This window comes from Megascapheus bottae, chromosome 7 (assembly GCF_031878675.1).
Source record: "Megascapheus bottae isolate mThoBot1 chromosome 7, mThoBot2.hap1, whole genome shotgun sequence".
In the NCBI taxonomy this organism is placed as follows: Eukaryota; Metazoa; Chordata; class Mammalia; order Rodentia; family Geomyidae; genus Megascapheus; species Megascapheus bottae.
This window is the reverse complement of record NC_143515.1, coordinates 70,199,981-70,211,524: the sequence shown is the minus strand read 5'-3', so window position 1 is coordinate 70,211,524 and position 11,544 is coordinate 70,199,981. Positions and strand designations below refer to the sequence as shown.

The window sequence follows — 11,544 nt, the reverse complement described above, 5'->3', positions numbered from 1 at the left end:
TAAGCAAAGGAATTTTTCTATCACAGGGATCATTCAGAATTTCTTCGGACTCCTGATTAGTACAAGCCTCGAATTATTCTTTCTTTTAGTAGGGGTGTTTACTTCCCACGTTTTACTACCATATGCTGCCAATTAAGAAGATAAAGATAGATTCCATTTCAATAAGAGAAATGTAAGCTATAAGTCTCATAAATTTATTTGATAAGCTGGTCCAAATATGATTCTTCTCATCCCCAGTCACCCCTGGTAGACATGAGTGGATTTTTGATATTTGTGAATGAAGTAATCTTCCCTGCTAAAATAGAAAAACTCTCAAAAGTTTTCATCTAATTGTCTCCTCTAAAAATTCTGTTGGGTTGGGTTTAATAGTTACATTTTGTTAGTGAATACATTTGTTAGAGAAAATACTGCCTTTGTGGATTTTATGTACTGTCATTATAAAAATCATTTTCTCTTAAATAATAAGCTTGATAGATATTTTGCCCTCCCTCATTTTAAAAGGAGATAGCTAAATTACTTTGATTTTACTTAAATTTATTTACATCTAATGAAAAATATTCATTTCGTATTGTAAGATTCTTGTCATTTTGTAGAATGACTACTATACGCTTAGATTTGTTAGAATTATATGACCAAAATGAAAAGTGCCATGTGATTTAGAAACAAGTCACTTAATCTCTGTAGAATTTTACACTGCAGCATGAAAGGTTTATCAGTAAGTAAAAGTTCTGAAAGTCGGAAGTTCAATGTCAAAAACTGCCAGATCTGTCATTAAAATTTCAGACGTTTTACTTCATTTATTTAGAGACTATAGATGCCAAATTATAGCAATAAACAGAGAGAAAGCCTTGAAGTAAAGACAAAACAACTTTTGCATTAATTCTTCCACTGGTTAACTCACTTTCATTCCAGTGATGAACTGCAGTTAGTTGATTTCACTTGAATTATTTGAATGATGCCTTAAGATTTCATCTCTTACAATATAAACCAAAGAATATTTGTTGGACAGATAGTCAAACAAACATAGAAAGCTACCTTACAAAAAATTCAATGGAACTTTCAGTAATCTTATTTTCAAGTAATTTGTGATGTAGTATTTTTATTACAACATACTAAAATAAAATAATAAATATCCAATAAATTGTGTCAAATATTGAACTACTGTGGTAATAAGATGATTCATAGACATTATACATTTCTCACAGTTAATCTTCATCTTTCCTATTTAACCATACAGTGTGAAACACTCTTCCTACATAGTTGTTTAGATCTTCACAGCATTATAAACACTATGGAGCTTAGGATATAGAGCTCACTCAAACTATTAATGGACATATTCTACCTTTTGGTCTTTTATAGCACAAAAATTTATATAAGCATACTTTATCCAGCAATTGTCATGACATATTAATTATATATACTATATATACAACAAAACATGTTAATATATATATAAATATATAAACACTACTAAGGAACTAGAGAGGTGCAATGAAGAAAATGGGCAAGTAAGTAAGAGAGCAACCATGCTAGGTTGAGGAAAACCACATAATCTATTTTTAACACAGTGAAATAGAACCTGACAAGAAAGAACCTAAAAACAGCACAATCTAATCCAAAAGCTATAACTCCAGGAGATGATCTTAACAGCAACAAAACACCACTTCCAATACTCCTGCAGTCCCCCTCACACACATACACACCCATGAGTAAAGGAAAGAAAAGAAGAGTCGACATTACCTAGGCCTTCAAGCATGCTAGGCAAGTACTCCACCACTATGCCAAACTCCTGACCTAAAGTATATTTTTTTAAGAAGAAAAGACATACACTACATTTTTGGATGAGATAAGACCTTGTCATAAAATTTTCAATTAGTAATTAATAACAATGTAATATTTATAGATGAAGTTTTATTTTAAAACTCACATAACCAAAATATATGGAGGATCTATCATGGAAGGATTCAAAAGAGAAAACAACAAATAGGTAATTATGTCACCGTAATAGACAATTCTCTACATTAATGCATTATTCTGTTGATTCAGGAATAGAACAGGCTTGTCAACTTCAGCATTATTTTTGGGGGGTACAGATATTTATATTTATTATTCTTTAAACCATATATACATGTTTATGTATTTTATAGTATGAAATATGGCATGTAAAAAAACAACAGATATTGAAAATGAATTCTGCCACTTATGTGTAAAAACAAAATTAGTATTAAAAAAGGATACACAAAAACTGTTATCTTTCAGCCAGAGCCCTATATTATCAATGTAAAAGGGCCATAATCCTAATATGAAAAAGAAAAACACAAGAAGGAGACTTAATAACTGCTTTCACATACATGCGGACTTGCTTCTGGCTTCTTAAGTTAGGCAAGAGCAAACTCCACCTTTCATCTGTACGTAGATTTTTCTTTGTCTTTGGATTTCTCTGGACTTCTGCTTCGCTCTCTCTTCTTACTTCTTTCTCTCTCATGTGGATCCGTTTGGTACTTAGGTTTGTGGCTGTGGTTGTAGTGGCCATCCCTCTCTCGAGATGGGCTACGACTATGCTTCTGAGGCTGGTCTCTCTTCTCGCTTTTTTGTTGCTTCCAACAGGCTTCTTCTTCTTCATAGTGGCCTGTAGATATCCTGGTTAGTATTTCTGATTGGCATATAATCCTCATCTTCTTTTTCTTCAGAGCAGTGGCGTGTTTTTTTCTTGTGTTTTTCACTTGCATGTGAATGACTTGACTTGGAGTCTTCTGTCTGCTCATCGAGTATAAGATCATAGTTTGCATCCTGTTTGGGCTTTATCTTTCAGAACCAAATTGGATGACTTGTTCTACTCCTTTTCATACTCCTTAAAATCACTCTTCGTGTATTTCCCACCTTTTCCTTTCCACTTAACCTTTGCAACAGACTGGCTAAAATCCACGTGTATTCTTCTGTCATCTATAAGCACATTATCCATTCTGGAGAATGCTTTTTCACAATCTTCTTCCTTTTCAAATTCAATAAAAGCATAACAGAGGGACTCTCCTGTCTTCCAATCCCGGATAACTTCACAACTTCTTATTGGCCCAAATCTTGAGAATATGATTTCCAGATCCTCATCTGTGGTCACTGGATTCAGCTTACATACAAATAACACATTTTTCTGGAGGTTCAATATCTGCATCAGGTAGGTCTCCCACCATTTCTAAAAGAATAGCTTGTGTTTTGGCCTCTTTTTCTGTCTTTATTTCTTCTACTTCCTCAGCTGATCTCCCCTTGAAGTCATCAATTTCTTCATCTGCTCCTATTGGACCCCTATCTAACTGTTCCCTTGTAGGTTCTGGTGATCAATCAGGAATTAATAAATCAGGAGGGTCTTCAAATGGATCATCTAAAAATCACTGTATGATTTATCATGATATCTTGGTAAGGTACAAAATCCTTGTCAACAAAGGTCTCATTAATTTGCTTAACTATGTCCATGCCTTCTGTCACCTCACCAAACACTGTATGAAGACCATCAAGATAATCCAGGTTTTCTCCTGTAGTAATGAGAAACTGAGATCCATGCTGACCACTGCGGTTGTTCACCATGGACGCGGTGCCTTTCTTCTTGTGGATGAAATCCCTCGCGCGGCCGCTCCTCCGTGGACAAGTCGATGACCACGTCGCCCAGAGTGGTCTCCAACAGAACCGCCATGGCGGGGAGGAGCGGGTAACTTCAGCATTATGAACATTTTTCATGAGATTATTTCAGTGGCTGTTTAACATACTATAATACTTTAAGCTGTAGCTCATGTCTACGGATTATTCAAAAGTACACTCACTTATTCTTTATAAAATAGTCTTCAGGTTGGCCTACTGGTTAAAGTGCTTGCCTAGCATGCACGAAGACCCGGGTTCAATTCCTCGGTACCACATACATAGAAAAAAAAAGCCAGAAGTGGTGCTGAGGCTCAAGTGGTAGAGCTCTAGCCTTGAGAAAGTCCAAGGACAGGGCTCAGGTCCTGAGCTCAAGCCCAGGACTGGAAAAAAAAATAGTCTTCAATTACTGTCAAATGAAAGGAAAAATTGCTCCCTGCAACAATTATTGACTTAAACTTTCTGTTTAACATAATAGCAGATAAAAATCTTGATCCTTAGTATTCACCCATAAATTTCAGCATATTTAAAATGAAAGCAAATTCTCTTACTATTTTCAGTATTATTTTTCTTAATTTTAATCCCAACCACCTTCCCAAACTCACCTGCAATTAGGTTGCTGAAAACCCCTCCCTTCCACAATTTGATTCTATAATTTCTGGAAAAGGCCAAATATAACCCCATTTCAAATCATTATGTCTCATATTTCTTTTCCTCTAAAATGTTCTTTCCAAAGAAGTTCATAGAAGAAGGCCACCTCTTCTCATTCAGTCCTTTATTGTCTTTTTCATTTGAGGAGTAATACTACAATTTAAAGAAGTAATTTTCATGTAAGAGTAATTCAATGTCATCTGCAAAAAGGGAAAGTTTCACTTCCTCTTTTCCTATTTTGATCCCCTTTATGCTTGCTTCTTGCCTTATTGCTCTGGCTAGGAATTCTAGTATTATGTTAAAGAGGAGTGGAGAGAGTGGGCATCCTTGTCTCATTCCTGATTTTAGAGGGAATGGCTTTAGCTTTTCACCATTAAGGATAAAACTAGCTGTGGGTTTTTCATACACAGCCTTTATTATACTGAGGAATGCGCCATGGATGACTAGTTGCTCCAGAACTTTTACCATAAAGGGGTGTTGGATCTTGTCAAATGCCTTTTCTGCATCTACTGAGACAATCATGTGATTCTTGTCCATGCTCCTGTTGATGTGTTGAATTACATTAATTGATTTGTGTATGTTGAACCAGCTTTGCATCTCTGTGATGAATCTTGATTGATCATAGTGTGCAATCTTTTTGATGAGATGCTGAAGATGGTTGGCCACTATTTTTTGAGAAGTTTTTCATCAATATTCATCAAAGAAATGGGTCTATAGGTCTCTTTCTTTGATGAATCTCTGTCTGGTTTGGGGATGACAGTTATAGTGGCTTTGTAGAATGAGTTTGGCAAAGAGCCTTCATTTTCCATTTCGTTGAAGAGCTTGAGGAGTATTGGTGTGAGCTCTGCTTTGAAAACCTTATAGAATTCAGGTCTGAATCCATCTGGCCCTGGGAAATTAAAGCAGAACTGAAGAAATGGAAAAACCTCCCATGCTCCAGGATTGGAAGAAACAACATCGTGAAAATGACAATCTTGCAAAGGGCTATCTACAAATTCAATGCAATACCCATCAATATCCCAATGTCATTCTTTAAAGAAATAGAAGAGGCAATCCAAAATTTCATATGGAATAATAAAATACCCCATATAGCAAAAACACTTTTTAAAATTTTTTATTGTATTTAAGAAAATGGTTACATGATATTTTCCAGATAGAAGGTGTATTAATTCACATACATTGATACTCTTTCACATGTCTTGGTCCCCATTACTCTCCTCCCCACTCCGCCATCTTGTTTTCCCCGCTTCCCTATCCAATTTCAAAAAACCATATACAATTATATCTGATATATCAGATAACAAAGTGAGATATATCAGGTAACAATATGAGATAACCAAGGGAAAGCAAAAGAGCTGAGAGATAACATAGTACCTTAAGGAGAACATTCATTCATTATATGGCTTTTGTTTCTATATCCTAGAGGTCCTTTCAATTAGGGTCATACTATATGGCCTTATGTATCAAGGTTTTGCTCCATTGCAAATTTCTGCTAGTAGAGCCCAAGGTTTCTACTGATTATGACAAATGAGAGAAACCATTGAATCTATGTTCCTTTGAGTCTGGCTTACTACATTTAATATGATTTTTTTCTAAGTCTTTCCATTTCCTAACAAATGGGGTGATGTCGTTCTTTCTGACGGCAGCATAGAATTCCATTGTGTACAAATACCACATCTTGTTGATCCACGCATCAACTGAGGGACATCTAGGTTGGTTCCATATCTTTGCTATGGTAAATAGTGCTGCAATGAACATTGTTGTGCTGATGGATTTAGTATGTCTTTGTTTCTGGATGATTGGGTAAATGCCAAGTAGTGGAATTGCTGGGTCATAGGGGAGCTCTAGATTTAGCCTTTTGACGCACTGCCATACTGCTTTTCATAGTAGTTCAACGAGTTTGCACTCCCACCAAGAGTGCAATAGTTATCCCTCCTGGCCACATCCCCTCCAACATCTGTTGTTATTAGTTTTCTTGATCCTGGCCATTCTAACTGGAGTGAGGTGGAATCTTAGCGTTGTTTTGATTTGCATTTTTTTTATGACCAGAGATGATGAGCATTTCTTCATGTGTCTATAGGCCATTTTTGTTTCTTCTTCAGAGAACACTATCTTTAAGTCTTAGCTTTGATAGCAGGTTAGACAATGCAGAAGTGAGAATTTCCGGGACTGAAGATAATTTAGTTGTTATAGAGAAACAGCAGAAAATGAGTCAATCCAAATCTAGGAAATATGAGAGAGAGCTTCAGGAGGTCCAAGATACAATTAGGAAGCCTAATCTAAGGCTAATTGGTATTGAGGAGGGCCTGGAGAAAGAGGTAAATGGTATTGGAAATATACTTCAGGGAATCATCTCAGAGCAAAAACACTTCTTAGCAGAAAGAACAGCGCAGGAGGAATTTCAATACCAAACTTTAGACTCTATTACAGAGCTATAGTGACCAAAACAGCTTGGTACTGGCACAAGAACAGGCCTGAGGACCGATGGCATAGAACTGAGGACCCAGATATTAATCCACAGACCTATGGTCACATAATATTTGATAAGGGACCCCAAAAAATTGAATGGAAGAAAGACAGCCTCTTCAACAAATGGTGCTGGAAGAACTGGTTAAGCACCTGCAGAAAACTAAAGTTGGATCCTTCTTTGTCACCCTGCACTAGAATTAACTCCAAAAGGATCAAAGACCTCGAGATAAAAGCCGACACTCTGAAAACTTTACAAGAAGGAATAGGAGCTACACTAGGTCTCCTTGGCATAGGTCGAAACTTTCTTAATAAGGACCCAGAAACAGAACAAATCACAGAAAGGCTGGATAAGTGGGACTGTATTAAACTGCAGAGCTTCTGTAGGGCAAAGGTCATAGCTAGTAAATTAATTGGGAAGACTACAGAATGGGAGAAGATCTTCACTAACCATACAATGGATAAAGGCCTGATATCTAAAGTAAACCAACAGCTCAAAAAATTGAATCACTCCCAAACTAATCTCCAAAGAAGCAACCATCCATTAAAAGATGGGCCAAAGACTTAAAGAGAGTCTTCCCTGAAGAGGAAATAAGAATGGCCTATACACACATGAAGAAATGTTGGACACCTCTGGTCATGAAAGAAATGCAAATGAAAACAACTCTAAGATTCCACCTCACTCCAATTAGAATGGCCAGGATCAAGAAAACTAATAACAACAGATGCAGGGGGGGATGTGGCCAGGATGGATCACTACTACACTGTAGGTGGGAGTGTAAACTCATTCAACCACTATGGAAAGCAGTATGGCAGTTCCTCAACAGACTAAACATAGAGCTTCCCTATGACCCAGCAATTTCACTACTTGGCATTTACCCAACTGTCCAGAAACAAGGGCATACTAAATGCACTAACACAACAATGTTCGTTGCAGCATTATTTACCATAGCAAAGATATGGAACCAACCTAGATGTCCCTCAGTTGATGAGTGGATCAACAAGTTGTGGTATTTGTACACAATCGAATTCTATGCTGCTGTCAGAAAGAACGACATCGCCCCATTTGTAAGGAAATGGAATGACTTAGAAAAAATCATATGAAGTGAGGTAAGCCAGATTCAGAGGAACATAGGTCTAATAGTTTCCCTCATTTGTCATAATCAGTAGAAACCTTGGGCTCTCCTAGCAGAGATTTACAATCAAACAAAATCTAGAGACATTAGGCCAAATAGTATGACACTAAATGTAATTACCTCCAGGATAAGGAAACAAAAGCCATATAATGAGTGACTGTTGTCCTTAATGTACTATGTTATTTCTCATCTCTTTTGCCATTCCTTGGCTATCTCATATTGTTACCATATTTTACCTTGTTATCTGATATATTTTAGATATGCTTATTTGGTTATTTGAGATTGGATAGGGAAGGGGGGAAATCAAGATAAGCGAGGGGAGGGTGGGAGGGAATTGGGAACCATGTCATAAGAAAGGGTATCAATGTTTGTGAAGTTATGCACCTTCTATATGGTGAATATAATGTAACCCTTCTATTAATCACAATAAAACATTAAAAAAGATTATGACAAATGTGGGAAACCATTGAGCCTAACTTCCTTTGAGTCTGGTTTACTTCATTTAATATGATTTTTTTCTGTCTTTCCATTTCCTAACAAATGGGGCGATGTTGTTCTTTCTGATGGCAGCATAGAATTCCATTGTGTACAAATACCACATCTTGTTGATCCATTCATCAACTGAGGGACATCTGGGTTGGTTCCATATCTTTGCTATGGTAAATAGTGCTGCAATGAACATCCTTGTGCTAGTGGATTTAGTATGTCCTTGTTTCTGGACGATTGGGTAAATGCAAGTAATGGAATTGCTGGGTCATAGGGAAGCTCTATGTTTAGTCTTTTGAGGAACTGCCCTACTGCTTTCCATAGTGGTTGAACAAATTTGCACCCCCACCAACAGTATAGTAGTGATCCCTCCTGGCCACATCCCCTCCAGCATCTGTTGTTTTCTTTTCCTGGCCATTCTAACTGGAATGAGGTGGAATCTTAGAGTTGTTTTGATTTGCATTTGTATTATGACCAGAGATGTTGAGCATTTCTTCATGTGTCTATAAGCCATTTTTGTTTCTTCTTCAGAGAAGACTCTCTTTAAGTCTTTGGCCCATCTTTTTATTCATATATTTTTTATTGTGATTAATAGAAGGGTTACATGATATTTGCCAGATAGAAGGTGCATTAATTCACATACATTGATATCCTTTCACATATCTTGGTCCCCATTTCCCTCCCCCCACCCCCACCCCTCATCTTGTTTTCCCCTCTTCCCTGTCCAATTTCAAATAACCAAATACAAATATATCCAATATATCAGGTAACAAAAGCTCAATGGTTTCCCACATTTGTCATAATCAATAGAAACCTTGGGCTCTCCTAACAGAGATTTGCAATAGAGCAAAACCTTGATACATAAGTCCATATAGTATGAAGGTAATTGAAAGGACCTCTAGGATATAGAAACAAAAGCCATAAAAGGAATGATTGCCCTCCTTAAGGTACTATGTTATCTCTCAGCTCTTTTGCTGTCCCTTGGTTATCTCATATTGTTTTGGTATTTTACTTTGTTACCTGATATATCGGATATATTTGTATTTGGTTATTTGGAATTGGATAGGGAAGGGGGGAAAACAAGATGAGGGGTGGGGTTGGGGGGGAGGGAAATGGGGACCAAGACATGTGAAAGGGTATCAATTACATGTGAATTAATGCACCCTCTATCTGGCAAATATCATGTAACCCTACTATTGATTACAATAAAAATATATGGAAAAAAATTAAAAGAAGAGTAATTCAATGTATTTTTTTTTCTTGTGAGACATGGGGCTTGAACTCTGGGCCTAGGTACTATCCCTGAGCTCTTCAGCTTGATGGCTACCACCCTACCCCTGGAGCCATAGCACCACTTCCGGTTTGCTAGTGATTATTTGGAGATAAGAGTCTCACAGTCTTTAGTGCTTGAGCTGGCTTTGAACCTCTGTACTTAGATCCTGAGTAGCTAGGATTATAGGCATGAGCCACCTCGCCCTGCCCAAATGCATTTTTTATTTTAAATTATGTTAATATGTAATGAATAATTTGTGCTTATACTGTTAGGTTCTAGCTCTGGTTTCATTCATCTCTACTGTTGTTAGGTTACACCTCTGGATAGAATGCAGCACAAAAGAAGACTTGGTGCCTTTCTGATTTGTCTTCTTACCTCTGATTTGGGTATGCTAGTGCCAAATTGACACATTTCTTTAAATTTTGGAAAAAAATTAAATGTGGCATGTAGACTTTAAGAAAATTTCCAAAATTTGTATGTAAGCAAGAATATGTAATAATATTCAAAACAAAATACTTAATGATTTTCAACAAGATACATGGAGAAATTGATTCATTAACTGAATTTGGTAGAGAAGAATTTCTTTTAATTATTCGCAACCCAACTGGTAAATTATCTCTTCTTTGTAATACTAACCAGAAGCTAATTTTTCCAAATCATTTGATTTTAATAATTATAAAATTCAATGCTAATCACAATGAACACAATCATTCACTTTTTGTTGTCTAAGTACAAATTTATTTCTGGGCAGTAACATCCTTCTTATTTCCTCCTAGCTAAAAATAGACATAATGTTTATCTCATTTTCCCAGAACCTATATGTGAACTAAAGCAAAAAACTACCAGCCTCTGAAACAAATATTTGACATTTACAAATATTCCATCGTTATTTGAACCTCTCAGGATGTAAGTAGGGGTATTCATTTTACTTATCTTTTATGGCTCTAGCAGATTGTCAATGTATATTGCTCAAGTGAATGAAGGAATCTTCTCGATATTTAAGTAGGTCAACAGGAAGTTTATCGTTCTTGGCTAATGTATTTTTGTTCATGGAGATAAGGGTTGAGAAAATTGGTAATTTACTGTTATAATTCTATCTAATGCTCTTTTGCTCAGAATATTATCTATAGAGGAATTACAAGTTGGTAATCTCGGAAAAGCAGTAATTCCAGGAAAGAATGAAAAACTTGACAAGAAGCTTTTTATGAGAGATATAAAGGAAAGAAATGCTGATAAAGAAGAGAAATGATAATTAACAGGAAGACACATCAATATCTCTAAATCCCAAGAAAAGGAATATCAGTGAAAAAATGCTGTTACAATTGCTTTAAAAACTACCCTTTTTCATGCAAAAAACATAGGAATTCTTAAAAACTCTATTCTTAGTTGCCATAGTGACATTCTCCATCGCTTTCCCAAGAAAACAAGTCATTTAAATATGGACAAAAGTAAAAAATGTTATATTTCCAAAGCTTCCATAGGAAGAATTCAAATAATTGAAACAAAAAAAACTCACAGAAGTTAAGACAAAATGAGTGTTTAACAGAGGTTTTGGAGAACAGATTGTAGGGATAGGAAAATCTGGTCTATGTTGCACTGAGATACAATTTGTTAGTAGTAAGAACTTCTAGGATGTTATTGCGAAGTAGAGAGACTTGACAGAATGATCCGGTACCTTGTCTTTCAAAAAGTAAACAGCATTTAAAATTATTTCATCATAAGGAAAAGATAAAGGCTTAAATCAATAGACAATATCATACTGATTTGACCATGCACTGATGCATGCACTGAATGTTTATGTGGTACTGTATATACATGTATGATACTTAAGGTTTTATGCAACGCTAATTTTTAAGACTTAAGTCTTACCCAGGTATCGACAGCTCATGTCTATAATCCTTGCTA

General features: G+C 36.1%; 1 pseudogene; it reads right to left on the bottom strand.

Annotated features, from left to right (window-relative positions):
• Window positions 1–2,371: 2,371 nt before the first annotated feature.
• On the bottom strand, window positions 2,372–3,685 carry LOC150061039 (peptidyl-prolyl cis-trans isomerase-like 4 pseudogene; annotated as a pseudogene).
• Between the last annotated feature and the right edge of the window lie 7,859 nt (window positions 3,686–11,544).